At 37.6% G+C, this 17,605-nt stretch overlaps 1 protein-coding gene across 3 annotated transcripts in view; it reads left to right on the top strand.

The window, feature by feature from the left end:
• Positions 1–17,605, top strand: part of fhit (fragile histidine triad diadenosine triphosphatase) — a 304,257-nt gene that overhangs the window by 178,551 nt on the left and 108,101 nt on the right. The gene's annotated exons all lie outside the window — the stretch shown is intronic.

Raw genomic sequence — 17,605 nt, 5'->3', positions numbered from 1 at the left:
ATGAGAAATGCAGACAAATTCCCTTGGTTTAAGTCCAAAACTGCCTATTCCTTGCAATCTTGATTCAAACTGCCTTATTTTTTTCTTATTGTTTCCATCTTTTCCCTTTCTTAACTCTTTTGAAGATGGCCTTGTGTTTAGAAAGGCGTCCATAAATGATATGTATGCATGTATGTATGTATGGAGGGATGGATTATTAGTAATATTATTATTGTAAGTAGTAGTGGCAGTAGTAGTAGCAGTAGCAGTAATGTCAGTATCACCTCACAGTAAAGTCTGTAATCTTGACTCTTATCTTCATAAAAAAGTTATCTTGAACAAATAATGTTGTAATTGTCTCTTGACGCAAAATATTTGTTGTCCTGTTGTCTACTATGTATAACATCACATATGAGCATGTTTTCAAAGTGATACTGTACCTGAGTTGCTTTGCACTGCTAACACAGTACATCAAGTAGTCAGATATTAGGACACACTCAGACAGCAGTGAAAAAAGACTTGAGACATGTTTATGTTAGAAACCCACAAACACACACACAGGCACACACACACACACATACACACACATGCACACGTGTGTGCACACACACCCCTGACATTGGTTGCTCAGTTTATATATATATATTTGCATATATATGTTTACATGTATATGTATTCAGTCAAGCCCAAAAAGAGTAAGAGATAGAAAGAGACTAGTTACAGAACCAGCCATCAGCCACCATTGCTGTTGTCATCTGTTTCCAGCCACTGCAGATTCTGTCAAACTACAAAATTGAAACATGTACTGAAGTCCACTGAGATCCTGCAGTGCTGAATCAGTCTGTTTATACATGTTTCATGCGGTTGAAAGCAGCCAAACATCTGACCCAAACACACCCCTGGTGTACATATTTTATTCAGCCAACTGTTGAAAAAAAAAGTTTGAGCCAGACTCACTCCCGTATGTTGCTGAAACTTATATGTTTGAGATAAAACTAGATCTTTTAGACAAAATGGCAATTTGAGAAACCATGGCTGAATTTGTGATAGCTTTTTCTGAAGTTTACCAAATAATGTAAAACAGAACTTCCAGTGTCTTTAAATGTTATGTTGTGTAGAATTAAAGAAGTAAGCAGGTGAAAAAAGTATAATTACGAGAAGAAACAGCTCAATGCCTCTAAGACGTTAACATTTTATTCAAAGTGAGCTTCTCATCATAAGCTTTTTTCTATGACCGAGGGGTTTCTGTGGGTGACTTTTTTTTTCCTCCAATTCAAAGGGACCTTTTCACACCAACGCAATGTTTACAGTTCATATTGACCAAGCAGGCCTGAATCATGACTGGCCTCTTTCTCATCTCCCCACATAAGTGAGGGAACAGAGGCGGTGAGATTGATGTTATGGCTCTGATGATGAGTTTGGTTTCAGAGTAATTGGTCCAACCTTCACTAAATCACTGGGGTGAAATGATCAGGAGCATTTTACACTTGGAACATCTGTTGCAACGGGCTGGCCTCAAAGCAGCAGGGGTTTTAATTTTTAGTTATTCATTGATCAAGGCATGTTTGTGTTTGATCCATCAAAGTGGGCCTTGTGGAAGACGAACGAGATTGGAAAGTTTATTCAGTCTGATTCGTTGTGATTAAGGGGCAATAGTGAATACCTCAGAGCCTTTTCTGTATCAGATGATAAACTGCTAAGAATTTTCTTGGTTAAATAGATGAAAATTGAGAAAGTATCTTCGCATGTATTCACAATCCAGTTGCCAGCTGGTCAGCTGGTGCTTTTCTTGTCTGACAACCTTCCAAGACAATGGCAATGCAAAGTGTTCTGGGTTTCTTTCTTCCTTTTTATTTCATGGGCACCACGTATAAAAGGTTGAATGATTTTCTTGGGAAACATCCTAAACCTTTTTTGGAGCTAATACTATTAATTTATTATATTATTTTGTTTCTGTGATCCTGAAGTATCAAAGAAAATGAACACTGTGAGCCTTTAAGATGAAAGATTATATTCAGTCAGCCCTGACCGCAATTTCCTGGGCGGCTGTTATTGCCTACAGAGTGGTCCATTATTGTAGACCTTCTGAAAGCACTGTTCTGGGCATATTCCATAGTCACATAGAGAAGATTTCCTTCATGTGTCTTGGATACTAGTAATTTTGTTTTTTAAATTGGTCACTCAAATGTGCAGAAACACAGTACCTGCAACATCCTTTCAACTTTAACTTCAATCTCATCAATTACAAGGGAGTTAAGCATTGACCGGTAATGCACGGTCCTCAGCTAAAGCTTAAAATGGTTGGAAAAAAATATGATGGTGATGATTTTTACCATGAGTAGCAGTAGTAATAGTAGTATTAGTAGTCGTAGTAGTAGTATGTATGTATTTATTTATGTATTTACTTTTTATTTATGTACACTTTATTTATCCATAAAGCACTTTTCATCAAACAACTGTTAAACATGAAGAATTAAGAGTAGGACATGCATGAATAAGAATAACTTGACATTCAATAACATTCAGTAACATGAATGAATAAGAATTATACATTCTATTTTTGTTTGTTTGACATATCTTGAAGTGGCATGGCAGTGTTGGAGGTGTGCTATTAACTTGCATAATGCTTCGAACTTTGGGGGGACAACCAGGGAATGTTTAGGAAATACAGGCAGACCCATGAGAACCTGAAAACGCCACATAGAAAGCCCTTCTGATGGGATAAAACCTGGAACATTTTTTTTTCTGAGATGCAAAAGTGCTTACCATTGTGTTGACTGGAATGATCAGAAAAAAAAAAAAAAGTCACTCTCAACAACAAAACTCAAGACTGTAATAGATTGTAAACAAGTGGGTCTTCAGCTTTGCTTTTAAGGCATCAACAGAACAGGCCTGCGTGATGTCAACAAGCAGACCCCCCTTTAGAGGTGGTACACCAAAAGAATATTTTTTTTCAGACCTTTGGAACACACAAAATGCTAAAACCTCACACGCGCAGAAAAGAGTGGGTCCAGGCCAGCACAAGACTTATAAGTTCAAGTTTACTTGTTCTGGTCAGAACATGGGCTGCTACATTCTGAACAATTTGGGGCGGTGTGACGCAGGAGGTAGAGCAATCGTCTTTCAAACCAAATATTCCTGGTTCATTTCCTGGCTCCTCCTATTGTGTTGAGGTGTCCATCCCTGGCACTGGTGGACGGCAGCCTACTGCTCATGGTTCATCCACGATAGGTAAATTGCAGAGAACAAATTTCCCCACGGGGATTAATAAAGGATAAATTATTATTTTTTCAAGGCCACAAACGTTCCTCTTAGGACCAATGACCAATACATCAAACCTTACTAAGATGATTAAAAAAATAAACACATAACTACAAGCAATTAAAAAACAAGCAGAAAACAAATAAGTTAATAAATACGTTGATTCATGCACACATTAATACATACATTAATGTTTTTTTTTTTTCCTAAATGATCAGACAGTGGGTACAGGAAATATGCAGATGGCAGTGTTATTGGGCTTTGGTGAGCAGTCCAAGAGACCTTGATAGACTGATACTTTTTAAACCTAAATATTGAGCTTTCAAGAAGCCAATTTTGGCCAAGAAAATAGGATATGCTACTACACTTTCAAAATATACATACTGTATAATGCTGCTGCCAGAGCAAGAGAGGGGAATTCCTGTGATTTAGATAGGGCTGGAGGAATTTATATGTTTTTTGAGTTGTGTATTTATTTACTAACTTACTTACTTACTTATTGCTATGTTAAAATCATAAACAATATCAACACCATCATATACTAAATAAATAAATAATTGAATGAATGAATTCATTCATTCATTAATGGATGGATGGATGGATGGATGGATGGATGGATGGATGGATGGATGGATGGTGGAAGGATGGATGGATGGGTAAAGATGGAAACTGGATGCTCAAAAATGCGATGCCAAAATAGACCCAATTTCAGTGGATTGGATGGATACTATGAGAAATATGCGTTATGAAGAATCAGATGTAAAGAAATTCACATAGATTTTCCATATGACCACTCCCAGGTCCTGGGCACAGGTGTAACAACACAGTATGAGGACAATAACATGAGGACATTGTTTTAACATGCCTGTGACTTTTTCATTTTATCCTGATGGTAAAGCATGTGAAAAGGGTATACAAGTTCACTTGACTGACATACTGGACTGTTAGGTCAACAATAATAAGTCTTGCTAGACGGGTTTATAACTTATTGTTTGCAAGGGGAACTGGAGTTCTCCCTTTAACTTGTTTGGGCCATGGGATGCGGAAGGAGGAGAATAAGGAATTTATGTAGTTCAAGAACTTTTAATCTACTGTCTCCTGGTATTTTTAGCGAGATGTTGCCTTTGCCCTTTTTATTGTTTCGCGATCCAATCCAGTTCCAGGGTTTTTGATAGCAAGAGGTGGGGCTAAAGAGGAATTTCAGCTTGGCCCTTCTCTGTGTTTCGATATACTGAGGGATAATTGCTGTTGGAGGAATTGAACCATGACAGAGGAGAGCAGAAATGAAACAGAGGCCAGTACAGGGTTTCAAGTCTATGAAAGAACAAAAACAGTAGTGCTGAGTTGTAAAGGGGGCACTGGCTCAAAACATACCGCTTGGGATGGTAAAAACAATATGTGAAAATTATCTGTATTCATTTTATTCTGACACACAATCACAAAAATACAGTTATTGAGTATATTGGTTCACATCATTTGATTATGTCTACCTAGAAATATACCAATAAGTCATTACCATGTAAATGGGTGTCTAAGCCAAGAGGCCCCAAACTATTACCTGACACCTGTTGCCAGCTAGTTTAGTCTGACATGACATATGATCATTGTAGTTTTATAATTTTGAATCAATTTTTTTCTAGACAAACTTTTTAACTACTTATTTACTATAGAGACAACAGTAACATGTTCTGTTCATTTTTTGTCTCCACTGAGTTTGTTTTTGTTGTTGTAGTGTTGGACGGGTAAGAACATATGTCATGGGTTTGAATGTAAGATTGACACGAGTCACAAGTAAATACTAAAGCACTATGTCTATTCTGTCACATGGAGAAAGCCCAGCAGCTTTAGTCTCCTATTTTTCTGGGTTACTTCGGGCATAGTAGAGGTTTCCAGTCAAAAATGGTTTATCAAAATCTATTAAGTTTACTTAATTCACTGCAAATATCAATCAACCAATCATTCAGTCCGTCCAAATAAATACCTGCCTAGGTAAACATATTGATCTTTCAAAAAGTATTGCGATTGCAATGTGTGTGTGTGTGTGTGTGTGTGTGTGTGTGTGTGTGTGTGTGTGTGTGTGTGTGTGTGTGTGTGTGTGTGTGTGTGTGTGTGTGTGTGTGTGTGTGTGTGTGTGCGTTACCCTGTGGCGCATCTACTGAATTTTGTGTACCCCTTGTTGAATAGGTACTCATCTGATCTTGGTACATAACAATAAATCGAAAAACACTTAATTCATTCATTCATTCATTCATTCATTCATTCATTCAGGTTCCTTGAAAACCTCATCTCGCTTTTTCATTTGATATTTTAAAAAGCTTTGGAAAAGAAAAAAGGGACTACTCATTACCAGATTTTTTTTTCTATAGTATTTGGGTACATGTCGATGTGTGCAAAATTGAAATGGAGCTGTGAGGAATAAGTATTTACGTCATGGGACCCAGTCACAGCAGCAATGTTTGATTTAAGTGTCAAAACACATTAAAGTGAATGACATCAAACTGAGAACGCCTGGGATTTTTATTTGTCGAAATGATGTGTTAAAGCGCCTGGTGTATAGTCACTGATTGAGACGGTGTGGGCGAATTAATGAGCTAATTGTGATTGAGGGACAGACTGATGGTTTTGGATGGGAAGCTCAAGGAAAACAAGTGCACAGGGACTTAGCATAATAGCCACATTCACGGTTGAGCATCACTCTTGCCTCCCCATGCATTAAAGCCCCTGCCCAACCCCTGTACATCATGGTGAAGTGTAGGGGAGGAAAAAAAAATGAGCGGACAGGGCTAGTAAACCATTAAATTCAGTTCAATTCAACATGTCCAATGATTTTTTTTTTTTTTTTTTTTTTTTTTTTTTTTTTTTGTGGAGATAATTTGTCAATTATTTAATTTGTCTGGGGATTGAGGGGTAGATATAGCAAATGGAATAAATAAAACCCACACGAAGGACATTGAAGAAGAACAGAAAAAGAATACCAATCGAAGGTCAAAGGCTCCACTGTTTGCAAGCTCCCCAGGAAAAACAAGAAAGCAAATAAAGGCAATTGGAAAAAAATCTGAAAAGGGGATGGTGCGTTTCTTCTCCCCAGCTGAGAGCTCGGTCTGCTGACACAGTGACGGGAAGGTCTCTATGCATCTTAAACTACGGTTGACTGGCTGTTCTCTTGGATTGTCTTTTGCACTTTGCCATCCTTTCCTGCCCTGCGATTGAATGCCGACTAGTCCAGTGTGTACCCCACCTCTAGCCCAACGACAGCTGGGATGGGCTCCAGCATCCCCCGCAACCCTGAGTTCAGGATAAGCAGAAGACAATGGATGGATGGATGTCTTTTCAAGCAAACTTTCTGACTGAATATGCGCATTCACTCTTAATTTTCTCATTTTCTCTCCCTGAAACTCCTGCCCTCTGGGAGTGTGCTGTTCCTGCACAGGTTGTCTCAGAGCGTCTGTGGCCAAAGAAACCTTTTTTATGACAACTTTCAATTTGGATATTTAATCAGCACGAATGATTTTCACAGGGATGCACACTTCTTATGTATAAACAGTTTAGCATTAGTCCTTCCTTGATTGTCATTATCCCTTTATTTTTCTGTACATTACTGAACATTACTGTCGAATGAAATGTCATTACCAACTAGTCAGTGAAAAGTGAGGTAACGGAACAAATAATTAAAAAAAAACAATGCGGTTATGCGACTGAATTTAAAGTCTTTGAGCGACAAGGCTGTAAGAAAGGTGTCTCTTAGCTGAATGCTTTGCTGCTTTTAATTCTTTGGTGTTCCTCATTATGATTTCTTGAAGACATTTCCCATTGTAGTTAAGAATCTGAAAGGCAGAGGGATCGGGGTCTAAGAAGTACCATTAGTGATTTCTGTTATACATCCATTTTCTGGGCCATTGCGTATTGCAAGAATTTTATGTTCTCATGTTTATTACTTTATCTTTTTAAGTTTAAGTTTTTGTTGTCTATTAATGCAGCATTCTTGCTCACACTTCATTGTTGCCAAGTGCATAAAAATAAGTAACTGCATACTTTTTCATGATTTTGCACTTACAAAGTTCCTCTGCAGGTAGTGGCTTCTGTAGACTTTGGACTGAAAAGCCCTTCATTAGGAACTGCCATTTCTTTCTTATACCTGAAATTCAAGGGCTTAATCATCTCATAGCCTCCTATAATCAATATGACATCATGCACTTGATTTTGAGTTTTCAAATCATCCTCATAGCCTTTTGCTATGATCTCTGTGATATTCTAGCGATTAAATTATGTGGTGCATATTTGAACTTGAGTGCAATTTTATTTATTTCAGTTTTATAATGAGTTTGTGTCATATTTGTTATCTTTTTCTGAGTCATGGGAGTGTTTCAAGTCATTTACTGTTCTTTTTACCCAAAGATACTGTAGATTTGTCAGTTAAACTGTGGGTAAGAATATGGTCATTGTATATTTAGTTAATGTTAAACATGAATCAGACATGTCTTTGGCTATTTCAATTAATGTTTCGTTTGAACTTTGGCAGGTTTGCACTTTCCGTTCCACTTCAGTATTGCAAAACTACATTGCCCGCGGTGCGCAATGGCAGTCGCTGCAGAAACACTGGAACAAAGGATGATTCTTCGGGGGTTTTCATTCGACCATGTGCTGCAGCATCTCTCCCTCTTAGTCTCGGAGAAATTAGTTCAAGTCATAAGCTTCCAGGGCTGTGGCAGTTAAGGTCGCTTTGATTAGTAGGGGAAGCAGAGAAGAGTTGATATGAGACACAGCGAGGCAGCGAAGGCTAATTTGGTCAATGAGCAGAAAGGGTCAAAGGTCAACACAAGACTCCCGGGTATATCTCCCCTTTCCTCTCTGTCGGTATTAATTTCCCTACTGTGAACTTACTTGCATGTCTTAATCTATCGGATGAAGTCACGCAGTATACCATTCAATTTGCTGCTGAGCCCTTTTAGACATTAATCCTGAATATAGCCATAAGAACGTCAAACTGATGAACAAAATGTGTGTCAAAACATTTCAGAAACCCTGGACAAGGTCCTGTCTCTCACCTATCAAGCTTCGTAACACTTGTCTCTTTAAGATGACCTTTTTTTCTCGTTACTTCCCAAAACTCCATTTATAATGCATTGTAAAATGGATTGTCTGCCCTCATGTTGCCAATATTCTTGGCTAGTCAGGTTAGGCCCCACAAAACAACTTAAATAGAATTACTACACATGTTTTCTTTATCCAAACAATGGAACATTGGCATTCATTCTCCTCTAATCTCAAAGTTTAGACAAAGGAGTAAAAACAAGTTTTTTACTTTGTAAATTTATGAATTGAGTTAAATCAGACATAAAGATCAATGTATTCTCTAATTACGTATTATATTTTCATGTATATATTTCTTTATTCATACATTTGATTTATGGTTTTATTTATCTATTTGAAACAGATTCAGGAAGGTTTGAATGGTTGGAAAAAGGTGTCAGAGGTAATGTTTGATCAGCCAGAATGAAAGGAAAGGTTGACAAGACATTGGTGAATGGCATTGAAGAAAAGACAGGAAGCAACACTGGAAGTAACAGGGATGGGCAGATGTTGAGGTTCTCTTTGGGAGTGACAAGGATGGATGGGATCAGCAATGAGTCCATCAGAGTGACAGCCCGTGTTAGATGTTTTGGAGATAAGGTCAGAGAGGTCTAACTGAGATGTTTTGGTCATGTCAGAGGAGGGATAGTGAGTATAGTGGTAGAAGGATGCTGAGGATGGGACTACCAAGCAGGAGGCCTAGATGTATGATGGAGTGGGAGAGGACATGAAGTTAATTGATGTGAGAGAAGAGGATACAGAGATTAGCATCAGTTGGAGGAGGTTGATTCGCTGCGGTGACGCCTGAAGGGAAAAGCAGAAAGGTTTTTTTTTTTGGTTTAATAATTATTCTTTATAGCCAATAATTTAAATGCGCAGACAAACTTACAAGCTTTACAGCTTTTTTTTTTATTTTAAAATGACATAATTATATTTTGTAAAATTTACTATAAGTTGTAATCTCAATGGTAAAAAACAGGTTATCATATTGTTTTTTGAATAATTTACCTTGTTAGCGCACCTTAAAAAAATAATCAATGTTGAACTATTTGCAAAGACAATATTTATGCCCTTACCTGATGTTACTGTTTTCTCATGTGACCAAAGATCCCATCTTTTTTCAGAAGTAAGAAACACAGGCGTTATCAAGAAAAGTTCTTTTTTTATTGGAAAGATATTGGGAGGAAATAATTATAACGCTAAAAATAATGACATCAAAAAGTAATGTTGGTCAAACACAGCCAATTCTTAGGCAAGTTTGTATCTTGATTAGTATCTGTCAGTATGTTGGATGATCTTTTTCTATCTTCTAGGATGTGAAGTCTTTAAAAGGTTAATCCTAATATCGGTTAAATCTGAAATTGTTACAGAAATCATAGTCCTTGGCCACTACTCTGTGTGCCTCAGGCCATAATTACTGCCTAAATCAATCTTTATGTAGATCTATTCTCACTTGCCTGAATAATTGTCATCATAAAATGACACTAAGCTGTCTGTCAAGCCCACAGCAGAGTCACCTGGACTCACCATCCTCCCCCTTTAGTCCTTTAAAGATATGTCTCCTCTGTCCCAGCCATGTAAATCAGCCTCAGGGTGGATTAAAGTATTTAAATATATTTAAATGAAATTGAAATGTATTGAGATGAGCGGTTCTGCTGCCTGCAAGTAAAATCACAGTGATTGCTTTGTGCATTCATGAGAAGATGTATTTTTTCCCTTCCTGTACCCTCTAAGGAAATGTGCACAGACACCTGCAGCCGACTTATCTAACAGACTTTAATTATACTTCCTCACACTGTCACTGACAGTCCTGTCTCTGCTGATATCACACAATCCTTGTACAGAGACCTCCAGGACACTGATGTATGCACTTTAGCATCAACATGACTTCACATTGTACTATTAATCATGATAGTGATAATGATTTAGACGGCGTGGAAGCACACAAAGCAACCAAGGACAAAAAAGTGAACCAGATCTTTCCAAGCTCAATGAGCTTGACTGAATTTGAATTTCCCCTTAGCTTCAAAGGTTTAGGCCTTAAATGTTGAAATATAAGGATAGATGACAAAAAGGGAGAAAGCTACTTTCTAATTATTTAGTTATTCATTTATTTTACATCTTTACAAACATTTTTCCCTCTCCAAAAGAAATAAAGGCTTTCATCAATGAAAGATATGTTTTTTTTTAATTTTTCTTCTCTGGCTTCAGCAACATCAAGAAGAAGTCTTTTCATCAAAGCATTATCCACACAAGCTCACACAGTGAGAAACATATTAAAGTAGCAGATCACTGAATCAATTTTCTATGAGAAGTAAAAGTTTTCGCAGTTTGATTCAGGCAGTTTTATTTCATACCTACATTTGTAAAGAACCATCCAAGACAACCTCTCCTCGCTCTCTGAGATGCATCAAGCTGCATGGAGGTAAACTAACAGCCATAATCTTGAGGAAAATGATCCGGGGTTTTAAACTATCGAGTGGATCATTATGGAAGAAGCAGAACACACGCTAGCTTACCTTTACTCATTTGATCGCAGAACATTTCAAACATCGAAAAAATTTGTCCTCCATCAGGTAGCCAAGGTCAAGGCTGGAAAAGTGCCAGAAATCTTCGATGTACTCCCAAAAACAAATAAACAAACAAACAAACAAACAAACAAACTACCTAACAAACAAACAAAAAATACACCTGAGTTGTGTATGTATATATATATATATATATATATATATATATATATATATATATATATATATATATATATATATATATATATATATATATATATACATAGTAAAGACAGCATTGAGGATGATACCTAATTGATTATATATATCTCAAAAAATAAAGAGAGCACTTAAACAATACAATGTAATTCCAACTCCAGGGCGGCGTGGCACAGGAGGTAGAGCAATTGTAACTGCCCCCTTGCTGCTCCTCTGGTGCTGGTGGACGGCAGCCGACTGCTCATGGTTCATCCATGATGGGTTAGTTGCAGAGAACGAAGTTCCCCATGACTAATAAAGGATAAATATTATGTGAAATCAAATTGTCCACTTAGAAAGCAACACTGATTCGTTTTGACTTCTTTTAAGGACATTACATCAAATTTGGATCAGCACGTTGTGCTTTTTTTTCACCTTTAAGATCTCCATAGATTGATAAATTTGATTTCTATTGATAATTTTTGTGATTTTTTTTTTTTTGACAGCACATTCAACTATGTCAAGAACAAAGTATTTAGTGAGAATATTTCATTCATTCAGATCTCGGATGTGTTATTTTAGTGTTCCATGTATTTTTTGAGCAGTGTATTTTCAACAGAATCCTTTCCATTCATTAGCACCAAAGCTTTATGCCAGACCTGTGCATAGACAGTTTTATTATCATTTAAATAAATAGATAAATAAATTATGATAGTGATAACAATTCATTAAATATAATAATACAGGCTGAATCTCTCTGACCACAAACCACATTTTGATATCATAATAGTAAAAGTCATAATAATTTTGTGATCTCATAGTACCCTTAGATTAATGCACAAAAAACATTTGAGATCTTGAACAATCAGTTCTTATTATGTTTTTTTTTTCTTTTCCTATCATTCCGTCTGCTACCTAATGCTTTCATGAGTTCCACTTCCAACAGCTTCTTTTTGAATCCAAGTTTTTGGTGTTTTTTTTTTTTTTTTCTTTGCAGAAGGGACTCATTAACTCATTAGTGGGAACTAATTGCTATTGTACATTGTCTGTGTCACAGAACCTTTTGTTGAAAATTGCAGAAGAGGAAAATGTTTATGACTTTTTTTATTCATTAATAGACAGGACAAGGAGTTACTGTCCCTTGTGCCAAAATGCGAGGTAAAAACATGTCTAGAAGCCCAATCCAGGCTGTAGGGAAGCTATCCAAAACAAACAAGCCAGCTACCAGCAGGTTTACCTCCCCACCAGCCAGACACCACTTACTTACACTAACCAACAACAGCGTGAAGCATATCATCGGGTTTTTCAAGTGGGCACCTTCCAAAGTCAGTGGTTCATCAAGTTAGGCCCACAACACCTCAAGAAGGCTTGACAGTGAAATCCAGCTTCTTGTAACCCCCCCCCCCCATGCCACATAGCCGTTCCAAAAGCTAAATATCTTTCTACAGAAATCTTCCCAGCTACCATGCTTCCTCCTTAGCCGCAACCATCCACTAGCTCGTTTTGCTGCCCAAGAAATGTTACTGACCACAAGTTTCAGGCTCCGTCCGCAAATGCCTAACTTGGTCGGTAAGGCAACGAAAGACTTTGCCACAAACCCACAACAACCCACCTCTAAAGGCTGCACCCGAGCCATCCAACCTCACTTCTCTGCCTCTGCTGCCTTCTCAGTACACGTATCTTTTTTACGCTCACTAGCCTCATCAACTCGATTCTCCCAGGGGGCCGTGGGTTCCGCTCTACCCCAGACCACAGCAACAAATCCGGCCGTAGAGTAACATTTGGTTTTAATATTTTTTAACACATGTCTTGACTGGAAAAGAAAGCTTTGAAAGTGTGTAGGAGTGCCCTGATTTCATCTTGTATTTAATCATCTTTTTTGTGGTTCTTTTATATGATGCTTTTGATATCTTGGATCACAATGTGTTTGTCATCCGTCTCTTAACTTTGCCAGCTAGCATAAACTGTGTCTTACATTCAACTTAAGTATAGGTCTGTGTGTATGTGTTTGTGTGTGTGTGCGTGTGTTGGGGGGGAGTGGGGTCGTCCCCCTATACTTTTGAATTTAGTTGCATGGTTTTGCAAAAATGATGTATGATAAGAGCAGTAATTGCAGAGGTCCATTAAAGTCACTTTTTAGTATTTTCTAGGTTGTGAGTTTAGAGACAGGACAGGATATGCATCATGAAGACAACACCACTTTGCTCATTTCCCCAGCAAATTAAAATATTTCATTTTTTTTCTACTCTTCAGCATGATAAAGGTCTGGGTAGTTTATGGTTTAACTGATAATTTGAATAATAACAATAAGTCAGCTGCCTTTTCACAATATGGTAATATGTCACATAACATTCAAAATGCACAATCAAGTGCACTTGTTTGCAATAGCTTTTCTGTACTGACATTGTTGAAATTGAGTGTACTCTAGTACAGGCTGCACTCTATTGAAAAGTACAGGTGTCTGTTTATGACTAATCTTTATTTTTAGGGCAGAGGATTTCACCATTCCCACAAAGTGACTTATAACTATTGTAACGAAAATCTGAAACTTGGTCACACATTTCACCATTAATGTACTATCAACCTTCAGAATTGTCATTTATAGTCACTGAGATGCTGAACTAGTCACATAGTACTTTGCTATGTTGCACTGACTAGTTCTTCAAGCCATAGTCATAGTTGTACATCATTTCATAATGACATTAGTAGCATCTAATTGGTGAAACCCATCAGAAATACAATCATAAAATCTAGCAATGTAGCTGGCAAGAATCATGATAAAAAAACAGATAGTCTAAAATCTTTATTTAACCAGATAATCAAATTGAGATGAAATGGCTCTTTTTGAGTGTGTCCTGACCAAGAGAGGCAGCACCATGTTTAATCATCTTACTTTTTTTTTTTTAATTATTTGTTTTAAGTATTATATTTGCTTGTTGTTTTACCTTTATTAATACAGGTGGGACATAAGGCTACAATGGGACTTCTCTACATCTTCCGCACATCTGCCTTCACATGAAGCTGTGGCCATGACTAACGCATCTCATTGCTTCGCCCTGAAATAATAGTCCCAAGGGTTGTTGTTCCAGGTTTTCTGGACTTCCTCTTTCTTTGTAGTTTTCAACGGCAAACAATTTGCACGATGCAATCATGGTTTATTCGAAGTACATGGCCTAGCCACTTGGCTCTCCTTCTCTTCACCTCAGGGAGATTTAGATTTGGTGTTTTGTATAGTTACTCATTTCTGATCTTGTTTGGCTAAGATAGATTTGATAGACTCTTCTTGGTCAGTTGTTGTAAAATACTACTCTCTGAATATCTCTTTTGCGATATTCAAACATTCAGACTCATATCATATCATGGTCTTGACATTGCTATTGTAGATCTTCACCTTGGTTTGGATTGAGGACTGTTTGGACTTCCAAATATTCTTGAGTATGAAATGTGTTCTGGACTTTGGACAGTCTGGTTCTAACGTTTTGCTGATACCCTGTTTTTTGCTCATGGTACTACCCAGGTAGTCAAAGTCATCCTTTTTCTCAAGAAGTTGATTAGTGACTGTTATCTGTGCTGGTTTCAGCGGGTAGATAAACACAACTTTAGTCTTGGTGAGACTGCTATTTGGGCCAGGTCTTTTATTTTATCCGTTTAGCCCATCAGTCTTGTCCTGTAGGTCATTGTGGTTTAGGGACACAAGGGCATAGGAATCTATAAGACTAGGGTCTTCTAGTTTGGGGTGATGTGGTGCACGAGGTACAGCAATCATCTTTCAAACTGAACTTTCCTGATTCAATTCCCGGCTCTTCCTAGAATGTCGAAGTGTTTTTGAGCAAGACACTGAATCCCTAACTGCTCCCCTGGGGCTGGTGGATGGCATGCCTACTGCTCATGGTTTATCCATGATGGGTTAATTGCAGAGAATGAATTTCCCCACAGGGATTAATAAAGGATAAAGGATAAATTATTTTGCTGTTTGGATCCACTGTATACCTCTCTCCTTGCCAGATGTTGTTGACCTCATTATCCAGTCATTTGTGAGAAAAAATAAATACAGTATAAGACACATAACACAGTCTTGGTGGATACCTCATTTAATAGGAAATGCCTCAGACAGGCTGTTGTTAATCTTTATGCCACATTCAAAGTTGTTTTAGAATCTGCTGATCAGCCTAATGGACATGTGAGGGACTCCATAGGTCTGTAGGCTATCCCTGTGTAGGCGGCCAAATGCCTTCTTGAAATATACAAAATTTATGTTGATCGACTGGCAGCCATAAATACTATCAAAATATCAGAAAATCAGATGAACAAATGTCTGGATCACAGTCAAAAAAACAACAAACAAACAAAAAAAAAAAAAACATCATTTCATAAAAAAAAAAAAAATCATAATAATAATGTAATGATAAATAAATATGATGATACTACATAACAAATATTATTATACTACATAACCGCAAATAGGAATGAATATATGAATGTGTGAGAAAGAGGAGATAAGTTCCCTTTATTTAACGGAGGGAAGCCCTTCCATCAACATGTTTGGCTTAATTCTAGAGTCTAAATTAGATCAATGGACAACTCATATCTGCATTGTGAAACCTCTTTCCTGGAAAGAAGAGAGGGTTTCCCTTTTATTTTGTCCCCAACTTTCCACAAGCCACTGTTGTGTGGGCAGAGTGCAGTAGGTTAATAACAGCAAGAGGTGACAGTGTGGAGAGGTTCGCCAATACGTCTTCCCGACTGTCTGGAGAAAGCAGAGGGGAATGTTTGATTCTATACACCTCTAATTCATCGTGGAACATGGAAAATAACACTTCATACTCCTACACAAGAAGATAATTTCTGATTACAACTAAGTCATATCTCCCCCGCACAGCAAAATATTTTCCTAGGCTTATTTTTGAGGGGTTACCAACAGTTCCAATCATCCACAAACAACAGTAATGTTTTTTGTGGTTTTTAAGCTGGTCTTTTGCAGGTTGCACTTGAAATTTTAATTCAGATATGTCGTCAAAATTGTGCATTTAGTGGTTAGTTTTGCAGCTGCCTGCCTACTTCCTGAGACTAATGAAAACCAAGTTGCACATGTTGCGACTGACAGGCAGTTGGTTGGTTCAGCAGAGATTTAATGTGCATCATGTCTATTCTGATATGTTCTGTTTACTTTCTTGACCACACAATGTGCCATATTGAGTAATAACCCTCAGGTAAATTAAGCATCTTGATTAATTCTCCAGAACATTATGTCTTCTCAAATGGTGTTTTTCTCAGCACTAATGGTGTCTCTAAAGGACTAATCTTGATAGTTTGTAGTGAATATAGCCTAAAGCGTGGTGATGTGGCTGCGGCAAACAGAGCTCATTGGTGAAAATGCCGCAGCTGAAATGCAGTTAATGGCTCAGAAGGCAAGTTCATTTAGATGCATGTGCTGCTGCCATGCTTAATGATGATTAAACCATCACTCCTGGCTTTACTGGAGGTCTTTCAGCTGAAAACCAGTAGATGATGAACACAGTGGGTCAGATTCTCTTTATTATAGCTCATTAAAAAAAAATGAATGAATTTATAAATAATACATAGAAAAATAAGTAAAGTAATTAATAAATACAATATTCCAACCATTTTTTTCACATCTGAACGGCATGAAAAAGGGCTTTCTCTCGCAAGGTAAAACCTGGAGCTGTCGAGAGGACAGCAGCTTTTGACTCATTTCACTAAAATGTTTTAAAAGTGTTACGGCATTATGAAAAATGAATACAAATAGAGACATATGAAAATGTATGTATGTCTATGTATTTTCATTGTTTTAGCCCAAGCTACAAAAGATCGATCCATTTCTTGATCTTCCAAGAGGAAGCTTGTGCGATTCAATTAGCAGCCAAGACTGGCATCCGAAGCCACGTGTTCCGTAGACTGAGGTAGTGTTGGGACATCAGATGTGTCACATCTTAAACACATATTCACTTCCCGGAAGAGTATCTGAGTAAATGAGTACTTGAACCACTGAACATCCAGACAAGGTTTTCACAGCTACACACCCCAAAAAAGGGACTGTCATAACTTTGGAAAGACAGTTTGTTATTTGTCTGAGGTTATTCAGTTACATTTTCATTATGTTGTAATCAGGTTGTAAAGTATTATTCAGTGTCAAAGGCTTTCGTGAAATGGAAGGCCAGTTGAATGGGCTTTGACCGTTGTCTTGTGTTTGGTGTTTGAGATAAAAGTTTGGCTGATACTCCTGCAATTCCCCTCCCTTGACATTTCCAGGTAGCAAAAACCTGCTGCTTAGTAGACTGATAGCATTACCACATGTCATTCGGAGTGTCGTCTTTGAATCATTGACTAAAATAAACATGTTTCAACTCAGTCAGTCACGATCACGTGTATTTGATTCCAGCATATTGTAGTTTGTTCATGACTAACAGAGAAAGGAAGTGTCCGCTGGCAAGGTTTCCTCAGTGCCAACGCACAGGATGAAGTGGGACACAGGAGGTCAGGGAGGATGGGACAGCAGGATGGATGGAGGGAAGTGCAGATATGAGAAAAGCGACAAAGGGCAATGAGACTGCAGATTTAGATAAGTTCAA

The sequence above is a fragment of the Fistularia commersonii genome, chromosome 21, assembly GCF_037954325.1.
Source record: "Fistularia commersonii isolate RoL2024-O1a breed Wild chromosome 21, RoL_Fcom_v1.0, whole genome shotgun sequence".
Classification (NCBI taxonomy): domain Eukaryota; kingdom Metazoa; phylum Chordata; class Actinopteri; order Syngnathiformes; family Fistulariidae; genus Fistularia; species Fistularia commersonii.
This window is presented reverse-complemented; position numbering and strand designations above follow the sequence as displayed.